The sequence below is a fragment of the Triturus cristatus genome, chromosome 3_2, assembly GCF_964204655.1.
Source record: "Triturus cristatus chromosome 3_2, aTriCri1.1, whole genome shotgun sequence".
NCBI lineage: Eukaryota > Metazoa > Chordata > Amphibia > Caudata > Salamandridae > Triturus > Triturus cristatus.
In genome coordinates this window covers 946,762,165-946,783,249 of record NC_140584.1, presented here as the reverse complement: position 1 = coordinate 946,783,249, position 21,085 = coordinate 946,762,165, and the positions used below count along the sequence as shown (strand labels likewise).

At 46.5% G+C, this 21,085-nt stretch overlaps 1 protein-coding gene across 3 annotated transcripts in view; it reads left to right on the top strand.

Annotated features, from left to right (window-relative positions):
* MYO19 (myosin XIX) overlaps positions 1-21,085 on the top strand; it is a 349,059-nt gene that overhangs the window by 151,720 nt on the left and 176,254 nt on the right. The window lies entirely within an intron of this gene.

Sequence of the window (21,085 nt, the reverse complement as noted above, 5' to 3'; positions counted from 1 at the left end):
AAACCATGGTTCAAGGACTCAAATTAAAAGTCATGTAAAATCCAAATGGATACTAAAGTCTGATCTAAAATTACTATTTTAAAAATTCTGTTTTTACATGATCCTTCTATGCCTAACGCCTCTACTAGCCCTTTCAGAGATAATTCTGAGCTGTCACCTGGCAGACTGTTGGGAGATGTGAATTGCTCTCCGGAAAGGGACTAAAAAGGCCTTAACTGGGAAGATGTATGAACTTCTCCTGACAGGGTGGTCTGGGGGATGTGGCCATCAACTATACAAGTTTCAAAGGAGCAGCCCATTACAGGCCGATGTAACTCGCAGCTAGACCAGTCCCTGCTTTTGTCCAAGTAGCCCTAGTGGCACCAATGCCAGTTGGGTAGCGGGGGGTGGAGTTCGGGGGGGATGTTGCTTATGTTACGACTTTGGCATAACTCTATAAGGTGTTCTTTCCCACCCACAGGTGAACTTGGTTCAATGCACCAACGGTGAATGTGAAAGACAAGTTATTGTAACCCCGCAAAACATTACTCAGTATGTAATTGACCTGGAAGAATTGATTTTGGGTTACTAGCAATCCTATAAAGGGATCAGGTGCACCATGGAAACAGCAACAACCTTATTTAGTTATTCACAGTATCGCACACACAGTCCTAAAAAATAATTAACACTTTTAAGTTAAAAGTATTTATTACTACAGGAACAAGCTGTTTCTTAGCACATTTAAAACAGTCAGCCAGAATATTTTAAAAACCAGCAGCAAGACACATTATAAATAACTGGAACAAAATGAACATTTGAAGCAATGTTAAAATGTAATTTAAAGTTTTATCTAGAATCGAACGCCTACTTCTATGCGCTATACTATGAGAGCATGAAAGGCAGAGCAACTTCTAATCCAGAGTTTCTTAGGAAGAAGAAACGCACTGCATAATTTGTTGACAGTAAAGGCTGTCTTTATCAGCGAAGACATGAAGACAGGGTTCCAAGCGAAGGGCAAAAACCCACTATCGTGGCTTTATCAGCTTCAGTCTTCAGGTGAGATGAATCATCTGTGAAGTCTTTCTGATGGATACATCTGCCAGTGGATTCCTCACCATGTGAATATCCCCTGCACCAGCAACATTCGGAAACTTTTGTAGCAGTCCACGCCGATGAGGTCACCGGCTCCATAAGAAGACCTCGTCGGCGTGATGACGTCAGTTCCCTTTTTTCCGCGTCGTCGACGCCAACGGATTTCGGGAATCTCTGTGGGTAGCTTCACTGTTACTTTGTGTTTCTTCTGGATTTCTCTGTTTCTTTTTCGAAAAAAATGTTGACCAAGAAATCGGGCTTCAAGCCTTGTCGTGAATGTGGCAAACGTATGTCGATCACGGATCCACATGACGACTGTGTATGGTGTTTGTCATCTGACCATGATGTGGATGGTTGTTCTTTCTGTCGCAAGATGAGCTCCAAAGCTCTAAAAGAAAGGGAGGCGAAACTCTTCATCGCTAGGATGAAAAAGGAGAAGAGAGGAAGAAGGAAGTCGAAAACGAGGTTGAGGTCACGATCGAGGTCGGCGTCGAAGTCGACTACGTGGCATGCTTTACGATCCAAGAAGCACAAGAAGAAGAGGAGACATTCTTCTCGACGTCACTCTGACGAGTTCGGCTCCGAAGTCGAAGTCACCATCTTGACGTTGTAAGGACTCTGTGTCTCCTTCACCCGCTCCGGATTCGCCTCCTGGTCCTTCTTCTCCAGTGGCTGCTCCGGCTACATCTCCGGCTCCGGTTCCATCTCCGACGCCGGTTCCATCTCCGGCCCCAGTTGAGGAGCTTCAAGCACCGGGTGAGCCTGCGACGCCGCTTATTCCACCGTCGGCGCCGGTTGGCCCGAGTCCGGTAATGCCTGACCAGTACCCTGCGTTCCCTGGACCAGGTCAGGACCCCTTGCATTATTTAAATGCTATCTACGGGGTATTTTCGAGAGCCATGTACACCACTGGTGCACCTGCGGGTCCGATGGGTCCAATGGCCTTTAATTTGGGGGTGCAGCAAGTCTATCCGCAGGCCCCTTTCATGCCATTTTTTCCGGCGACGCCGTCTTGGCATCTACCAGCGCCGAGGACGTCGACGCCGCTTCCTTCTTCACCGGCGCCGGCTCGACCTCGTTCTACACCGGCTGCTCATGCGGATCCACGTTCGGCGCCGTCTGATTCGAACACGGCGAAGCCGCTTGTACGGATTCGGTCCAGAAGGGAAGCTCAAAGGGTGATTGATGAGCGAAGGTACGTTCTGGAAGAAGCAGAAGAAGGAGAGCTGGTGGAGTCTGACGAGGTTTTTGAGGAACTTAAAGAGGCTAGTGGATTGGATTTGTCTTCTGAGTGGGAAATTACTCCACCTTCCGATGAACCCTCGAAGGATGTGGCTCCATATCATGCAGTCATCAGGAAGCTGCAGAACTGTTAGATCTTCAGTTGCCTACTACTGAATTCAAATCAAATATTCTGACTGAAGTGTTGCATTCTCCTACTGCAGTTTCAGAGCCGTTGTTGCCTTTTAATGAGGCCATTATTGACCCTGTGTTGGAGGTGTGGCGTAAGCCTTTTTCTGCTCCCGCAGTCTCTAAGACGGTTGCTAGGAGGTATAGGGCAGCTCCAGGGGACACTGAGTTCTTAACATCGCATCCATCGCCTGAGAGCCTGGTGGTTCAGGCGGCTTGTTCTGGAAAATCCAAGGGTGCTTTTCCTCAGGTTCCAGGTGACAGAGAGGCTAAAAAGTTAGATCAGTCGGCCAAAAAGGTCTTTTCATCGGCCAGCATGGCACTTAAATCAACAAATGCCACTTGCCTCTTGGGACGCTATATTCATGCGCTCATGGACTCTGCGAAGAAATTGGCACCAAACCTATCTGAGGAGTATAGGGTTGGCTTTAATGAGGTCTTGACTGATGCCCAGGCAGCAGCACGTCAGGTGATTCAGAGTGGGCTAGATACGGCGGATTCAGTGGCAAGAGTCATGGGGTCTTCTGTTGCCACCAGGAGGGGTGCGTGGCTGAAGTCTTCTGAGTTTTCCCCGGATGTACAGTCATCTCTGTTGGACTTGCCATTTGATGGATCTGGTTTATTTGGCAAAAAGGCAGATGCTGCTCTTGAATGTTTTAAGGAAAGCAAGGCTACTGCTAAGTCTCTGGGCCTTCAATCCCAGTCAAGGGCGTTTAAAAGATACAGAGGTTTCGGAAGGGCAACCTTTCGTTCCTACAGGCAGACCCAACAGCAACAGCAAGGCTCTTTGTCTAAAGGATACAGAGGTAGAATCAGGGGTCGCTCACGTGGTCGTCAACTCTCCTCCTCTTCCTCTTCAGCCCCTCCTTCCACCGCAAAGCAGCCCTAGATCCGCCATTCTGGATCATGCTGGTCCTGTGGGGGGCCGGCTTACCCATTTTCTACAAGATGGGGAATCTGTAACTACAGATCTTTGGGTTCTAGATTTTGTAGAAAATGGGTATGCCCTTCCCTTTCGGGAATTCCCTCCAAATTACCCTCCTTGTCAAGGGGCTTGCTCAGAGAACCACCGTCTTCTCCTACAGGAGGAAGTCCTGAAGTTGTTTCAGAAAGGTGCGATAGAGGTGGTTCCAGAGCAGAAGAGGGGTCAGGGATGCTACTCCCGGTATTTCCTGATTCCGAAGAAGGACGGCAGATTGCGACCGATATTGGACCTCAGAATCTTGAACCTTTTTCTAAAGCAAGAGAAGTTCAAGATGCTCACCCTTGCTCAGGTTCTTCAAGCGCTGAATCAGGAGGACTGGATGGTGTCGATCGACTTGCAGGATGCGTATTTTCACATCCCCATCCTGAAGTCGCACAGGAAGTATCTCCGGTTTACGGTAGGGTCGCAACATTATCAGTTTCCGGTCCTTCCGTTTGGTCTTACTACTGCACCCCGAGTCTTCACGAAGTGATGGCATTGGTGGCAGCCCATCTCAGAAGGTCGGGGATCTCAGTTTTCCCCTATATGGACGACTGGCTGATCAAAGCGGAGTCGCCAGAGAAGGTGCTGCTTCATCTGCACGATACAACTCAGCTGTTGTTCAAATTGGGTTTCTCGATAAACGTGCCCAAATCTCACCTGGTGCCCTCGCAGCGCAACCTGTTCATAGGTGCGGTACTGGACACTACTGTGTGTCGAGCATTCCCTCCTCCTCAAAGGATTCTCGACATACAGGAAATGATTCCTTTGTTTTACAATGGAGCGGTCGTTCCAGTTCTGAAGGTCCTTCGCCTGCTCGGTCTGTTTGCTTCCTGCATTCTGTTGGTCAACCATGCACGCTGGCACATGAGGGCGCTCCAGTGGTGCCTCCGCAGGCAGTGGTATCAGCACAAGGGAGATCTCAGGGAGTCTGTGAGGATCTCCAGAGAAGCAGTGGCGGATCTGTCTTGGTGGAGCGTGGAGGGCAATCTGTCTCAACGAAAGCCCTTTCATCTACCTCCATCAGTGGCCACAGTGGTTACGGATGCATCCACTTTAGGGTGGGGTGCTCATCTGGGGGATCTGGAGATCAAGGGTCTTTGGTCTCCGGAGGAAAGGGTGCTTCACATCAACCTTCTGGAATTGCGGTCGATTCATTTAGCACTCAAGGCCTTCCTCCCTTCACTTCGTGGTCAGTCTGTTCAAGTCCTGACGGACAACACTACCGCGATGTGGTATGTCAACAAACAGGGAGGAGTGGGGTCTCTTTGTCTTTGCAGAGAGGCCCTGCGTCTATGGTCCTGGGCTCAGGATCATCAGATTTGTCTGATGGCAAATCATCTGGCCGGGGTGCTGAACGTGCGCGCAGACAGTCTAAGTCGGCAGTTCTCTGCCGACCACGAGTGGAGGCTTCATCCGGAGGTGGTTCGTCACGTCTTTCAGATGTGGGGAACTCCTCGGGCGGACCTGTTCGCCACTCACGAGAATGCTCACTGCCCGTCATTCTGCAGTCTCCAGTATCCCATGCAGGGAGCGTTGGGGGACGCGTTTCAGTTGAGTTGGAGCTCACGACTCCTTTACACGTTTCCTCCCATACCCTTGATTCCTCGGGTTCTGAGGAAGATTCGCCAAGACCGGGTCCAAGTCATATTGATCGCCCCGGATTGGCCAAGAAGGGTGTGGTATACAGATCTTCTCCACCTCTCCTCGTGCCCTCAGCTCCGTCTTTCTCTGAGGGCAGACCTCCTCTCGCAATCGGAGGGGCAGGTTCTACACCCCCACCTCCAGAGCTTACACTTTCATGCCTGGAGATTGAACAGGGCAACCTGAACTCTTTTTCTCTCCCACCTGATGTGGTAGATGTAATTTTGTCTGCCAGACGCCATTCCACCAAATCTATCTATCCCTGTAGGTGGTCTAAATTTGTTCTCTGGTGTGGAGAGAAGTCAATTCATCCTTTGAAGGCTTGTTTACCTGACATTCTGCAGTTTGCCCTTTCTCTTGCTCAGCAATGCTTTGCTGTGGCCACTGTAAAGGGATACTTATTGGCTTTGCGGATTTCCTTTGCTTGCCGGATCAGCCGTCAGTATTCAAATCACCTATTGTTCTTCGTTTTCTTAAGGGCCTCACAAACAGGTTTCCTCCTACTCCCTTTATTGTGCCTCAATGGGACTTAAACCTTGTCTTAACTTATCTTATGGGTTCTCCCTTCGAGCCCTTACACAAGTGTCCCTTGAGATTGTTGTCTTTTAAGACGGTTTTTCTCATTGCAGTCACCTCGGCAAGTAGGGTAAGTGAGCTTCAAGCTCTAAGTTCAAAACCCCCGTTCTTGACCATTCATGCTGAAAGAATGGTACTCAGGACCAGGGCTGCATTTCTGCCTAAGGTGGTAACTCCCTTTCATCTGGGGCAGTCCATTACCCTTCCTACCTTCTAGCCTCCCCCTCACCCTTCCAAGGAGGAGGAGAGACTTCACCGCTTGGACCCTAAGAGGGCGGTGAGCTTTTACCTGGACAGGACAAAGGACATCCGAGTTGATGACCAGCTCTTCGTGGGCTATGTTGGATGCAGGAAAGGTCGAGCGGTGCACAAGCGCACCCTTTCCAGATGGATTGTCTTGTGCATCAAGATATGCTACTCTTTGGCTGGTAAGGAACCTCCAGAGGGTTTAAGGGCTCATTCCACTAGAGCAAAGTCTTCCACTTCTGCTTTGTCTAGGGGTGTTCCTGTGGAGGACATTTGTAGGGCGGCAACTTGGGCCTCCCTCCACACTTTCGCAAAACATTATTGCTTAGACACCGAGGTGAGGAGGGACGGACACTTTGCTCGTTCCGTCCTTCAGGACTTTCTGGTATAGAAGGGTGGACACCCTCCTCCGGGAGTGGGGACTGCTGTGGGAATCTACTCATGAGGTGAGGAATCCACTGGCAGATGTATCCATCAGAAGAACAAGTTACTTACCTTCGGTAACGCTTTTTCTGGTGGATACAGTATCTGCTTGTGGATTCCTCACTGACCCACCCGCCTCCCCGTTGTCCATCCTTCTATACCTGCAATTCTATTAATGGTGTTTCAAAATGTGTTTTGTTACTGTCAAAGGCATTGTGTTATTTATTTTGCCTTTCTACTTATTCTCCACACTGTGTGTGTTGCTTTGTATATTATGTACTGTGTATACTATGTATATATTGCTGTCAGTCCGTCCGTGTGCCTCGAAGGCACGGAAAAAAGGGCAGAACTGACGTCCTCACGCCGACGAGGTCTTCTTATGGTGCCGGTGACGTCAGCGGAGTCGCGAGCGGAGCCGTGTCTCTGTGACGTCGTCTTCTACCTCATCGGCGTGGACTGCTACAAAAGTTTCCGAATGTTGCTGGCGCAGGGGATATTCACAAGGTGAGGAATCCACAGGCAGATACTGTATCCACCAGAAAAAGCGCTACCGAAGGTAAGTAACTTGTTCGTTGGCAGCAGGTGAGACCGTCTCTGGTAGAATCTCTGGCGATAATCTGGGCAAAGGACCTCTCCCGACAAGTGGTCAAGTTTCAGTCCATATATTCTAAATATTATCAGAAATTGGAATTTCTGACATAGGTTTCATAATGTCTAACATAATTATGTACATTAAAGTATGCTCCCCAGATTTGTCCTTACGAACATATAAGGCAAAAACATCAATTCAGGCTACATTCTTTTGGTTATATGTCTGCATGCGTTCTCATTTGACCATGACATAGTGAGGAGAAGACATGTGATCCAGAAGACTGTTGCATTAGATATTGTATCTGTCATTAATCGAAGAACTTGACATGATCACAGCTTCTAGAAAGATTAGGTCTGACGACATTTGCGTTTAAAGGCAGACATGACAATGATTCTACATAAATCGGGGAATATTGCAACTTCCGTTGTCTAAATTAAAGAGGACGGCGGTCCGTGAACTAAGATGAAGTCGGACCTATATAAGATGGAGTCAGACCATAGGACTATACATCAAAACCTGTCCCAGAACTGGTTTTGAAGTAGGAGTTCCTTATTTCCCTAGACACACCTCAGGGGTGTACCCATATCTCTGACCCAAGGAAGGAAGATGCTGGCATCTTGGATTTGGGCAGAGAGGTGCACCGTGGGATTGTTTAGTGCCAAACCTCCAGTGATGTAAGAGTGGATAGGGTTTCCTGGTGGAATTTTACTCCTATTGGTCAGGGAGTTTCCCACACCCAGAAGCTGGTGCCAGGCTTAACTGTGACACCACTGGCTACCTTCCTCAGAACTCTGCTGCACCTGTGGAAAACAGAGGAAGGGACTGCACCTGCTGAACCAAAGACCTGGAACTCAGAAGAAGGACTGAGCCTGCTGTTCTACACGAGGAGAGAAATCCCAACTGCTGGATTTGCTCCAGCTTGAACCAAGGATATAAAAGTGGACTCCAAGCACTAGTTGGTTAGACTCCTTTTAAGCTCCAGGAACACAAACGATGCAGGAAGCCTGCAATAAAGAAGAACCCAGTTGACCAGTTCCGACTGGATTTATCCTGGACCATGCTGTTGAATTCTGGGAGATCGAGTCCTAACTCACCAAGTGGTGCCCACAAGCTCCTGGACATGATAGCTGTTATTATAGTGTACTCTCACCCCCCTCAGAGTTGCAAAAGTGGACACTTTTTCCTAAAATAACCAGAAGCTACCATGTGACCGCCACTGTTACATCGCTGGTTGGATTCAGCTTGCTGGTTTCCTCATCTGAAAGCAGCTCTTCTTCTAGAAAAGTGTCTAACTTCCTGCAGGCAGCTGACTCTTTATATAGTATACAAAAAAGAGGTATGCTGTGTAAAGAGGTCTGGTATCCTTTATAAGGGGACAGGGGCTTGCTTTGGCAATTCCAGCGTGCTTTATTTGGGGGTAGTATGGTCGAGCAGCCTTGGGCTTATCAGAGAGAAGTGTTAGACATTTGTTTTAGACAGTCATTCAGTGATGCATACACTCAAACCACTGAAATCCACAATTTTAGAAAAATAGCACTTATTTTATATGTTTTTTTAAATATCAAGAACTTCATAATTGGGTAAGTACTTTTTTTTGAGATGTCACTATCTTGGAAGTATATAGAAATACACTTTCATTGGGTAAGGTATCGTGGCTTTTCAGTATACAGAAGTACACTGGCACTAGTATCTTTTTTAAAGCGGTAATGCTATCCTATGGGGAAGAAACATATTTATTTATTTATTTGCATAGCACAACTAATACCCTAGGGCATCTAGGCGCTTGGCATCACAATCATATGATAATACTGAGATAGCACTGAGAAACGCAAGACCTGAAATAAGAGAAGCTATGAGGTAAACAACCAAGTCTGTAGACCTTTACTAAAAGAGAGCAGGTATGGCGAATCTTCAAGCTTAACAGGCAAACTGTTCTACAATCTGGCTGTGATGTTTACAAAGCTTTTACCACCCCAGTTTGAGAGTTGGGGGTTGGACACCTCTACAAGTTTGGGTGATTAAGACCGAAGATTTCTAGAACGGACGTACCAGCAAAATAGATTAATCAGATAGTCTGGATCGTGTTTATGAAGGGCTTTGAAGGCAATGCATGGCGCCTTGAAATTGATACGTTTTCCATGGGTAGCCGGTGCAAGGCCTTAAGGGCCTGCTTAGCTGAAGAATATTTAGGAATGCCAAAAAGCAGACTAGCCACAGAATTGTGAAGAACCAGCAGCTTGACAAGGAGTCCCTTCTGTATACCGACCAGAAGGGCATTGCAATAGTCCAACCTGGACAAAACAAGCACCAAAACCACAGTTTTTTGCAGTTCTGGAGGCATAAAAGGAAAAAATGTTATCAAAACTTTCAGTGTGAAAAAAGTAGATGACGTGAGCGCCTTCCCCTGATGGAAAAAAGACTGAGTTGTTTCAAAAATTACTCTCTAAATTTTTACCTTCGTGCCTGGATTGGGAAGGGGACCTAATTCCTGAGGCCACCAATCAGAGGACCAAAAGGACGGATCTCTGCCAAAAAGTGAAACTTCAGTTTTATTTGATTTTAACTTGAGGCAGTTCTCTAGCATCCATCTGCTCACTTGTTGCATGCAGGCATGAAAGTTATGGGCAGTGTCCTGAATATTATTTGAAATGGAGACGATGATCTGTGTATCATCGGCATATGATACCATTGCAAAGCCGTATGATTTAATCAGTCTGGCCAGTGGGGTAACGTACACGTGAAAGAGGGTGGGACTCAATGAAGACTCATGTGGTACCCCGCCCGGGAGCTGGAAGGTGTGTGACACAAAGCCATACAGTTCCACTACTTGCTCTCGATCTGTCAAAAAAGATTTAAAAAGTGAGAGAGATACACCAGATATGCCTATTTCTTGGAGGAGATTTATCAGGGGGCTGTGATCTACAGTATCAAACGCCGCTAAGAGATCCAAAAGAATCAAGGCGGCCATACCTCCATTGTCTAGGGAGCGTTTAATTTCTTCTGACGCAGTAAAAAACAAGTTACTTACCTGTACACTGTGGTTCTCCAGTATTGATATCTTTCATAGATTCACATGCTTGTATCTTCCTCGTCGTCCTGGTGGGAGTCTCACAGTAAAGGAAATAGATAGCAGTAAAAGAAAAACTGCCTAAGTACCATAGATACTATAGACTTTGGTAGCCCAGTATCATCATTATGTGGACCAAATATCAGCCAATGAGACGTCGGCCCTGAGATCACACTCCCGAGCAGAGCCACCCTACCTCCGATTTCGAACAGCCCCAAGTGTGAGCCAAGGAAGTAATCCGAGATAAACAAAAATGGTCTACCTGAGAAACGGGGAGGCGGGCGGGTCGCATGTGAATCTATGAAAGATATCAATACTGGAGAACCCAGTGTACAGGTAAGTAACTTGTTTTTTCTCCAGTATTGAATCTTTCAATGATTCAAATGCTTGTATTAGAATAGAAAGCAGTACTCTCACAAGGAAGCGTTTCCAGGGTAGCACCCTTCTTCTTCAGGCTCTACTTCCTGTTTAAGAAACCAAAATATATACACATTCTAAAAGATAGAAACAGAATGTCTGAATCAGCATGCATCTCGATGTAATATATTACATAAAAATCAAAGGCATAAAGAGCGAGCAATTGAATGTAATATTTAACCAAATATAATCAACAAGAATTGAAAGAGAATACCTTAATGAAACAAGTGACGTAGCACTGCTTGCCCAACTGCTGAGTCTGCCTTCCAGGCTGTGTCCAAACAGTAGTGCTTGGTAAACGTGTGGACATTCTTCCGCTTTGCTGCTCTACAAATGTCCGGAAGCGATACTCCCGCAAACAAAGCAGCTGAAGTCGCCATTTGTCTTGTTGAGTGAGCTCGAATCGTCTAGCGTAAAGGAATTCCAGCATTCTTGTGACACAAAGTAATAGCTGATGTTATCCATCTGGAAATGCTAGACCTTGATAAAGCCAAACCTTTCCTGGGACTAGCAAATGCTATTAGCAACTGACTTGTTCTTCTAAAGGACTTTGTTTTGTCAATACAAAATTTTAAACATCTCTTGACATCTAATGTGTGCAAAGTTTTTCTGCTACCGACAATGGGTCTTTAAAATATGTTGGTAGAACAATAGGCTCATTGAGGTGAAAATCCGAAGGAACTTTCGGAATGAATTTTAGGGTTTGTTTGCAATATCGCCTTGTCCGATTTGAATTGAAGAAAAGCCTCTGTGATGGAGAAAGCCTTAATTTCACTGACCCTTCTCGCTGACGTCTGAGCCAGAAGAAGAGCAATTGTCCAAGATGCAAACTTTAACTCAGCTTTGTGAATCGGTTCGAAAGGTGGTTTCATTAGTTGCGCCAAGGCCGTGTTAAGTTGCCATGGAACTGATGGTCGTCGTATTGGAGGAAAAACCCTGAACAATCCTTTCAGGAATTCTTTTATTACTCTCTGTGACCAAAGGGATGAATGATTTGGTTTCCTGCGATATCTTGAAATGGCAGCAAGATTAACTTTGACTGATGCATGAGAAAGACCTGACTTGGCTAGATGTAACAAATAAGGGAGAACCTGCTCCAGAGAAAAGTGGAAGGGATGAATAGATTGTATCAAACACCATTGGCAAGAACTTTTCCATTTCGCTATATAGGTTATATTTGTAGAAATTGCCCGAGAATGAGAGAGTATATCTCTGCATTCATCATTGATGTTTAAGGACTGAAACTCGTGCCCATGAGGTTCCATGCCGATAAGTTCAGCTAGGCCAACTGCGGATGAAGAACTTGTCCCTTGTTCATGGAAATCAAATCTTGGATTAGAGGAAACTGCACTCTGGGAGTCACTGATAAGTGAAGAAGCTCCAAGAACCAGAACTGTCTCGGCCATGCCGGGGCTATCCGAATTAAATGACACTGTTCCCGTCTCATTTTTTCGAGTTGCAAACAAGTCCAGAGCTGGAGTGCCTCATAGGCGAAATATTCGATTGAGCTGATCCTGATTGAGCTCCCACTCGTGGCAAACACTTGTTGATCTGCTTAGCGAATCTGCTCTTATGTTGTGTATTCCAGGGACATGTTGAACTTGCAGAGAGATATTGTGCTTTAAAAGCCATGTCCAGATTTCTTGAGCTTGCGCTGATAAGGGCTTTGATCTTGTTCCCCCTTGTTTTATTAGATAAAACATCGTTGTTGTACTGTCTGTCCTGTCTAGAACTGGAGAATTGTGAATCCTGGGGAGAAAGGCTTTTAGACCTAAGAACACCGCTTTCAGCTCCAATAAGTTGATGTGCAACTGAGCCTATTGTTTGATCCAGTGTCCTTGTATATCTAGGTCCTGAAGATTTGCTCCCCATCCTTACAATCCGTTGTCATTATAAAGCTGGGAGATTGAGGTTCGAAGAGTAACCCTTCTGTTAAGTTCTGTCTTATTTCCCACCATGACGGCGCCTTCCTTATTTGAGGATTGATGACGGAACCTTGATGTTGCACCCATTGCAGGTCTAGGATGCAGGATGACATCATCCCCAACAAGGATTCGAATATCCTTACTGAAGTGGACTCTTTTCTTTAGCTGTGTTGATAGCTTCAGAATCTTTTGAATACGTTCTTCTGAAGGGTACGATTTTGCTTCCCTGGTTTGCAGTAAAGCTCCTAGGAATTGAAGAGACTGGAACGGAATGAGAGACCATTTTTCCATGTTTATCCGTATCCCCAGAAACTGGATGAGATCTATGCAACGATGCAAAGACTCTTGAACGTCCTGAAACGATGCACCCTTTATCAACCAATCGTCCAGATATGGATATATCTGATGACCTTGCTGTCTCAGATATGCTGCAACCGGCACTGTGTGTTTTGTGAACTCTCTTGGGTGCGGATCGGCGACCGAAGTGTAACACTCTGAATTGGTAGTGGCGCCCTGCCACCACGAATCTTGAGATACCCTCTGTGTCGTACGTGGATTGGAATATAGAAGTACGTATCTAATAGATCTAAAGATGTCAAATAATCCCCTCTTCTCAACATCATCAGAATTTCTTGAAGAGACAGCATACTGAAAGATTGTTTTCTGATGAACTTGTTTAAGCCTCTGAGTTTCATTACCGGTCTCCATTTGTTTGACTGCTTTTTTCTTATGATGAAAAAATGCGAGTAGAATCCTTTCACTTGCTGTTGAAAAGGGACCTCCTCTATTGCTCCTTTTACCAAAAGAGACAGAATTTCCGCCTCGAGGGCGGAGAGATGTTATTTCCTGTGAATGGGAGTACGATCTGGTGGTTTGCAGAGGAACTCTATGATGTGACTGTGGGAGGGCGGGTTTGATAAACAAGCGAGGAGGCTGAATATATTTTCCGAAAACACGTTGTTTATTATCAGGAAGAGGTTTGTCAATTTGTGCAGAGTGTATTCCCTCCTGTTCTTCTCCCGATGTACTATGGGTTGAGCTGGATGGGGAGTCCGGGGTAGATGTTCCTGGCTCCTCCTTGGTCTTGATGGTGTCTCACCGGAGGCTCATAGAAGAGGAGAGAAAAGGGAGCCGTCCGGTACACTGTTTATTTGAGTCTTTGGTCTCTACCAGTCACCACACGACTGTATTTAATGTCAGATACCCCTAAGGAAGACAGAAGACCAGAGCACATTCATCTCGTGGAGAAGCATTCAACCGAATAGTGAGTTTATAGGGGAAAGCGTGTCTTAAAAAGCCAAAGTTGGACACATGCTGAAAAGGGAATAAAAGAACCTGAAAATAGCTTACACTGCTGATAGTAAGTCAAAGAAACGCCACGTTTGTGAGGAATGGAAAAATGATGTGCCACACAAGAACTTCTGAATGGATTTCTCCGATTCGCTACCCGTGCCCTTCCCTAGATACACCTCCCTCCTCCCACTCACCCTCCTCCCTGTCCCCCAAAAACACTAGGACTCACCGGCTCCGCCGCAACTCTCCTCAGTTGCGGCCGCTCTCCAGCCTCCTCCACTGGGCACCACCACTCCTCGCTCCACCGTTCTTCAGGATCCTCGTCTCCTTCCCAGCCGTCCTCAGTCTCCGCGTCTTCCTGGGTCTCCGTGTCGTCGACGAAATCGACGACTGTGTTATAAAAGTAGTCGTCGACGGTGTCGTCTCCGTTCTTGTCGACTGTGTCGTCGATGACCCAATTGTCGACAGTCATCTTCGTATTCGCTGTCGCCGAAGTCTTCGTCGTTGTGACTGTTGTCGTCGTTGTGACTGTTGTCGATGTTGTTGTCGACGGTTTCGTCGACCGAATGGTCGCGGAAACTCTCTTCGTCGACGGATCTGACGACGGAGCCCTAGTCTCTGAGGACTTTTTGAAAGGAGTATGAGGCAAAGATGAGGAAGATGACTCTTTTTCCTTATATTTGCTGATTTTTTGCTTTTTTAAATCCGATTTTTCCTCCGCAGCTCCACCCTTGCGTTTTGAAGCAGAGTGAGCCTTAGAAGCATCTTCAGATTCTGAAGTGGCCTTTTTCTTTTGGAGCCACAATAAAAGGCGTGCCTCTCTATCCTTAAGATTCTTTGCTGAAAATGTCCTACAATGTTTGCATTCTTTAGGGATATGCTTAGGATAGAGGCAGTACAAACAATCCTTGTTATAACTGAGCCTTCCTACAAGATCTGCATGGTCTGAAAAGTCTCTATTTAGGTGTGAGAAGTTGGCCTGATGTATGATGTCACTAGTTCTAGTGTACACCTTATATCAGTCCAAATACCCTTATGGTGATTGGTTGTAAAGTCAACCTTATAGACCAGCTATCCTAGTGGTAGCATGGACAAGAGCAGTCTTAGGCTAAACTCTGAATGGCATGTGAAGCCAGCTGTGATACCATATATAATCCCTTGAATACCAAATGAAAGGACACCACAACAGATATATATATAAAATAGTGTATTTATTCTAGTCAAACCCTCAGCACTCTTTATGAGATTAGAGGTAAGTACAACACAGTCTTATTTAAGCATACATTAAGTCACACAGGTAAGTAATACAGTTAGGCCCTAGGGGCCACGCAAACCATATACTAAGTAAGTGGTATAAGAACCACTGTCACGGAAATAGAATAGGCCTAGGCCTAGGGAATTGCTGGGGCTACACTACACTAGCGTTAGTTAGGAAGTGGGAGGCCCACGGGATTCGTGTGCAGAGTGGAAACACTCACGCGTAATGCGTAAAAGTCAATAGCAATAGTACAGTTTAGAAAACGGTAGATTTAGGACACTTCCGGAGTAGCTAGGAAGTTGAGACTTGAAAACTAGACACTAGGATAGTCACTATCCTGATGAGCACCGGAGTACCCAAGTTACCTAGCCCACAGGCTGCGGGTGCATAGGGGTGAAGATGCGTAGTTTTCGTCGTCGACTCCTATGGATGCCTGAAGAAAGATGCTGACAGGCAGTCAGTGAAGAGTGTCCGGTGGATCCCAAGGCTGGGATCAGGATGAAAGGAAACCTGCAAGCAGAAGGGACAGAGTCAAGGTCACTAGCCAGTGACCACGTGGAACCAGGAAGGAACCAGGCGATGTCGTGAAGATTGCAGGTGAAGGTGAAGCTTGTCGCTGCAGCCAGGAGGACCAGGAAGCGTCGGACGACCAGGACCAGGAGGCGAGCTGTCCCACGAAGGCTCTTGCTGTCGGCGGCGTCGAAGTTGGACTAGGACTCACCAAGCCTTGGCAAGCGGAACCCACGAAGAACGGAGGACTTGCTTCTGGTGCAGACCAGGAAGGTCTGGGGTGCTTCTTCTTTGCAGAGAAGCGGGAGCCAGTCTGGAGGAGCCAAACCAGCGCAGAAGATTTCAGGGAGCGTCGTCACAAAGGCCACTAGCCAGCGGGCAAGCAACCGGACAGACGCGGCAAGCAGGAAAATGCAGAAGGGCCCCACGCAGGACTCATGGAGTGTGGGGGGCTGATCTTCGGTGCAGATGGTGCTTGGGGTTGGGGCTTCTCAATCCCCGGTGCACAACTTCGAGGGTACCTCAGAAGCTGCGCTTTAAGTTACTAGCCACTTTTTCCAGGTAGCCGGTCCCACGTCGCTCGTCGCCTCCACGGATCTCAGCTTTGCTGTGGATGTGGATCAGGGTCGGAGAAGTCTGGAAGTCAAGGCTCTGGTCGGGCTCTGCAGTCGGTTCCTCGTAGAACGTGGGCAAAGCAAAGGGTAGTCTCTTGATGGTGCCTGTTTGCACAGGGTAGCCACTCCTTGGCTACAAGGGAGATTCTTCAGTCTTCTTCTTTCGTCGAATGTCGAAGGTCCAGAGGTTCTGTTCAGTTTTGCAGGTTCAGGATAATCTAAAGTCTTGAGGCCCAACTCCCACTCTTATACTAATCTGGGGGGCTGGGATACCTGCTAGGTCACGCCTTATGGGTGGGACCTGGGAGGGGGTGGTTACACCCACTTCCCTTTGTCCAGTTTCGCGCCAGAGCTGGGGCGCCCCAGCGCCGGTTTGAACTGGACTATGCAAGGAACACCTTGTGTGCCCCAGGCATGTCTCATTCCTTTCAGCCCACCCTGCCCCAATACACTAAAGGCAGTCTGGGGAGGTGCTAGCACCTCCCCAAGCAGGAAACCTATTGTCCAGGCCTCCCTGGCTGGGATCACTCCCAGCAGCAGGAGGTCAGACTTGTGTCTGTGGCAGCAGCATCCATTTTGTGATGCTGAGGCTTTGGTTAGAGTTAAACAGCAAAGTAGGATTTTAACATGTCTCTCCCTCTAGAAGGGAGGAATAATATCCTCATCACCAGAAATGGTGTGGGGGTATTATTCCAAAGTGTTAGACACCTTACACGACATGTTTTGATACAGCCCAACCATAGTTACCATAACCGTTTAAGATTATAAGGCACTTTAAGAGTATATGGTAGGCTATATCATAGAACAGCTATAAGGACATGGTTCCGAAAGCTGCAGACAGGCTCAGCTCATGCTAGAGCACCATCTCACATGTTACCAAGCACTCTGCCTCCAGGATTGTTAAGGCCTGCCATAGGAGTGGCTGATAGGTGCACATGTGTCTATATATAAGGTAGATATAGGTATACTATATCTAAGCAAGGGGTGGTTACACGACCTTGCCCCAGCTGAGTGATCAGCCAGTTGTGTCTGATTGGAAGGCCAGACCAGGGGTGGCATAATACATGCTGCAGCCCCTGGGAGGCCTAGGGTACACCTATGCCCTGGGTACCTAGGGTACACTGTACAGGGTCCAATAAGGTGATCCTTACCAATTGGTTATGTACCTAGGGTACATGGAGTCCATTTTAAAGAGAGAGCAGACAGCCTGAGACCCTGAATGGCAGGATCTCAGGCCAACTAAGTCGAAAAACCAGCTAGACACTAGGCAAAAAGTTGGGGGTAACCATAGTCAGATATCCACCTTCCTACATTAGGGTTCTCAGACAACTTGAAGAAAAATTGAAAAGACAATACCTCAAATCCAGAAGGGAATGCTGTAAAGCACAGGTCAAAAGTTCAACCAGAGAAACAAACTGAGCAGAGCTCAGGGAGACTCCTTCTCACACGACGGCGGTTAGAAACCTTAGGTAGGATGGCTCTGCTGGAGAGTGTGATCTCAGGGCTGGCGTCTCATTGGCTGATATTTGATCCACATAATGATACAGGGATACCAAAGTCTATAGTATCTATGATACAAAGGCAGTTTTTTCTTTTACTGCTATCTATTTCCTTTACCGTGAGACTCCCACCATGACGACGGGGAAGATACAAGCATGTGAATCTATGAAAGATTCAATACTTGACAATCAGAGCAAACTCGGGAAACCGTACTGCGTGGAGTCAAGGATATGATTGGCATTAATAAAAGTAGTGATGAGGGCAGGTGGGAGATTGTTCGATAGTTACTTGGATCTGATCGGTCTAAGTTTTTTTTTTTTTTTTTTAACAAGGTTAAAATAGGTCTTTTTCCAGATTTTTGGGAATATTCCAGTTTCAAGAGCTAGATTAAATATGTCTGAGTTGATATGCAACGGTCTCTGCCGCTGTCTGCACTATCTTAGACACCGATCCGTTGGCGATCCTGTTTTAGTGGCACATAAAAGTTTACCAAGCTGCTCATAAGACATAGGTGCAAAATCTGAGAATTGGAGAAGATCGTAAACTGGGAGAATGTTGGAAGCTTTTGATTCTACTATCACCACATCACTTTGTATGAGAGGAGTGCTTACGTCCTTTAGGGGCCGCAGAGCAAACGCATCATAAATGCTGGATACCTTTCCACAGAAGAAAGATGCTAGGGTGTTACAAAATGCTTGGTCTACTGCAGTATTCCTATACTCCTCAGTACGGCTAAGTTCCTGGACCGTAACAAACAGTTCTTTAGTATTGTTCTTAGCTGCTTTAATTTTCTCCGAGAAATAGTCGATTTTAGTTTTATAAATAATTTCTTTGTATTGTTACTAATTCCTTATATATTTCTTTCTCCATGGTATCCTAGGACTGTCTCCCAACGCCTCTCTTGTCTACGACATCGCCTCTTTAAAAAGCCTTCACTCCACAGAGAACCATGGCACAGTAGGAGCCGTTCTGCTGATTTTCCCTGGTTTCTGGGGGATTAATGCATGTACCGATGACACAATCCAGTTGTGATAATATAGCGTTGCTATCTCTGGGTCTTGAGATAAAAAGGGTCTGCTATTGACCAGTTGGGTATTGAACTTAGTTCTCTCTAAACAATGCCATTGGTATCGCCTCTGCCTTTTTACTGGAAAAATCCTATTGCCAGCTATAAAAGGCATTGTAAGAGTTAGTGTAACTGATGAATGGTCCGACCAGTGTAGTTGAAGAGTATTGTTGAATTTCAAAAAAGGGCATTCGGTAAAGACGGCGTCCAGGAGGTGACCAACTCTGTGAGTGGGGCCTCCCGTAATCTGTTCTCAACCTACCCTGGTCCAGAAGGACGCTAAAATCTTTGTTTTGTTGATTCTCAAGGTGAAAATTAAGATCACAGAGAATAGTGTTGTCCTGGGAGTTCACTTTATGTTCAAGTAGCTGCCCGATAGTATGCATAAAATTAGCCCTTGGACCGGGAGGCCGATAAACAAGACCATTGACGGAATAGGTGTGATTAATAGCAATCTTGAAGAAGAGCACTTCACAGTCAAAGCCTGTAGGGATCTCTGTAAAGAAGGCTTCCAGATAGTCCCGATAGACTATGGCTAGTCCTCCCCCTTTTTTTCCCTATACGATCTTTCCTAACAACAGAAAAACCTGACGAGATGGCCACTACAAGGTCAGGGCCAGAGGAGTCAACTTCATTCGGGCACTTAGCAGCTACATACGGGACTGCCCTTTGGGATTTAAGGAAAGTATGAGGCAAGGTCTAAGGCGGCACCAACAGGTTACCACCTCGGTTCGCTCTGAGGCGTCCGGGTACAGAGGTGCAATTCAGTGTCCGGTGCCCCATTTAAAGCAATGAGGAATGGTCCGGTCACAAAGAGGCTGCATGCAGGGACTGGGAGACCAATCTGGACGAACCCTCGGGGGGGGGGGGTGTCAGTCCTTTAGATGCTCTGGCATGGAGGGACACCGCTTGTCCACTAGAACTCTGCATGGTGGGCTCAGCTGCAGTGGTGATTTCTCCGACAGGGTCGCACTATGGGAGGCACTCGCAGTTGTAGGGGGGACTGCAAAAATAGGCTGCAGGCGTGGACTGGTGGCTCAGTGTGGCCGAACTCAAAGGTGGGCTCAGCTCTTGAGGGTCTCAGGACCCCGTTGGCATGTTGGTCCACTTCTCCCCTAGCTGTGGGGCTCCGGTGCAGTGGTGCTTCTTGGTGTTGAGTTTTTGCTCTGTTTGGGTTGAGGCTCTTGCGGTTCCTGCTGTCTGGCAATAGAGGCTGCAGGTGAGGGCCAGCCCGGTGGAGCCCAAGGGGGATCTCAACTCTATAGCGTCTGTCTCAGGGGCACCATTGGTTCACTGCAACTCGGGCTGGGGGGTTCGTGTGCAGTGCTGTTTGGTCTGGTAGGGTAATCTGCAAACGTGCAGGGAAGCAGCTCCTCTGCTCCAAGGGAGATGTTGCTGACAAGGTAAAGTCGTGGGTCACTCTTCCACAGCTTTTGGAGGGGACGATGCTTTCTGGACGAGGCAGGTCCATGCAATTGTGAGGCACAGCAGGCAGACTTGGCTCCAATACACTCCTCACTTTCATTCGAGGTAGTGTCCTCACAGTCTACTGCCTAGATTATCTATATTTGCTAAAAACTTCCTCACATGACAGTCACTGTGTCTCCATACCCCCTATACTTATAAAAAAGTGCAAAGAATTATACCAAGTGTGGTGTTTATAAATCAAGACCCCGTGATTTTAAAATTGAAATAAGTAGCACAATTACCAACTTTATTATTCACGTATGCACTTATTCAAACTAAAAATTGGCTGCATTTTTGCAAACCTTTAGGCCTAAATCATGGGGCTTGATTTATAAACACCACACTTGGTATAATTCTTTGCACTTTTTTTCGGGACACACATTTATTATTTGAGACAAGATGGTTACCAATGATGAGAAAAGTGGGCATAGCTGGTGAGTACCAATCAGTAAGCTCCATTGGTGGTGCGCACGTGAGGTGCCATCTTGTCCTTTTTTCACATAAGAATTTTTTCAGGTCTACATACAGATTGATGTAACCTTTTTCTGACTTGGTATTAAGTAGACATCCCTATATGTATAGGGGTTATGTAGACACCGTGACTGTCATGTGAGGATTTTTTTTTTTAGCAAATATAGATAATCTAGGCAGCAGAGTGTGAGGACACTACCTTGAATGAAAGTGAGGAGTGTTTTGGAAAAAGTGTGATAGAACTCCTTCCTCCGCTTATACACCTAACCTCCAGATGCGGAGCCTATAATGAACAGGAGATATATATATATGTATATATATAATATATATATCTCCAAAACACTCCTCACTTTCATTCGAGGTAGTGTCCTCACACTCTGCTGCCTAGATTATCTATATTTGCTAAGAAAAAAACTTCCTCACATGACAGTCACTGTGTATATATATATATATCAACCTGTTTGTTCTTTCCCTCTGTAGCTCCTTGTTGATTAAGACTTGGCTCCAAGTCAGTCGCTGCTTCTCAGATCTCGTGAGATGAGCTCTTTTTTGTCCTTCTTCTTTAGGCAGA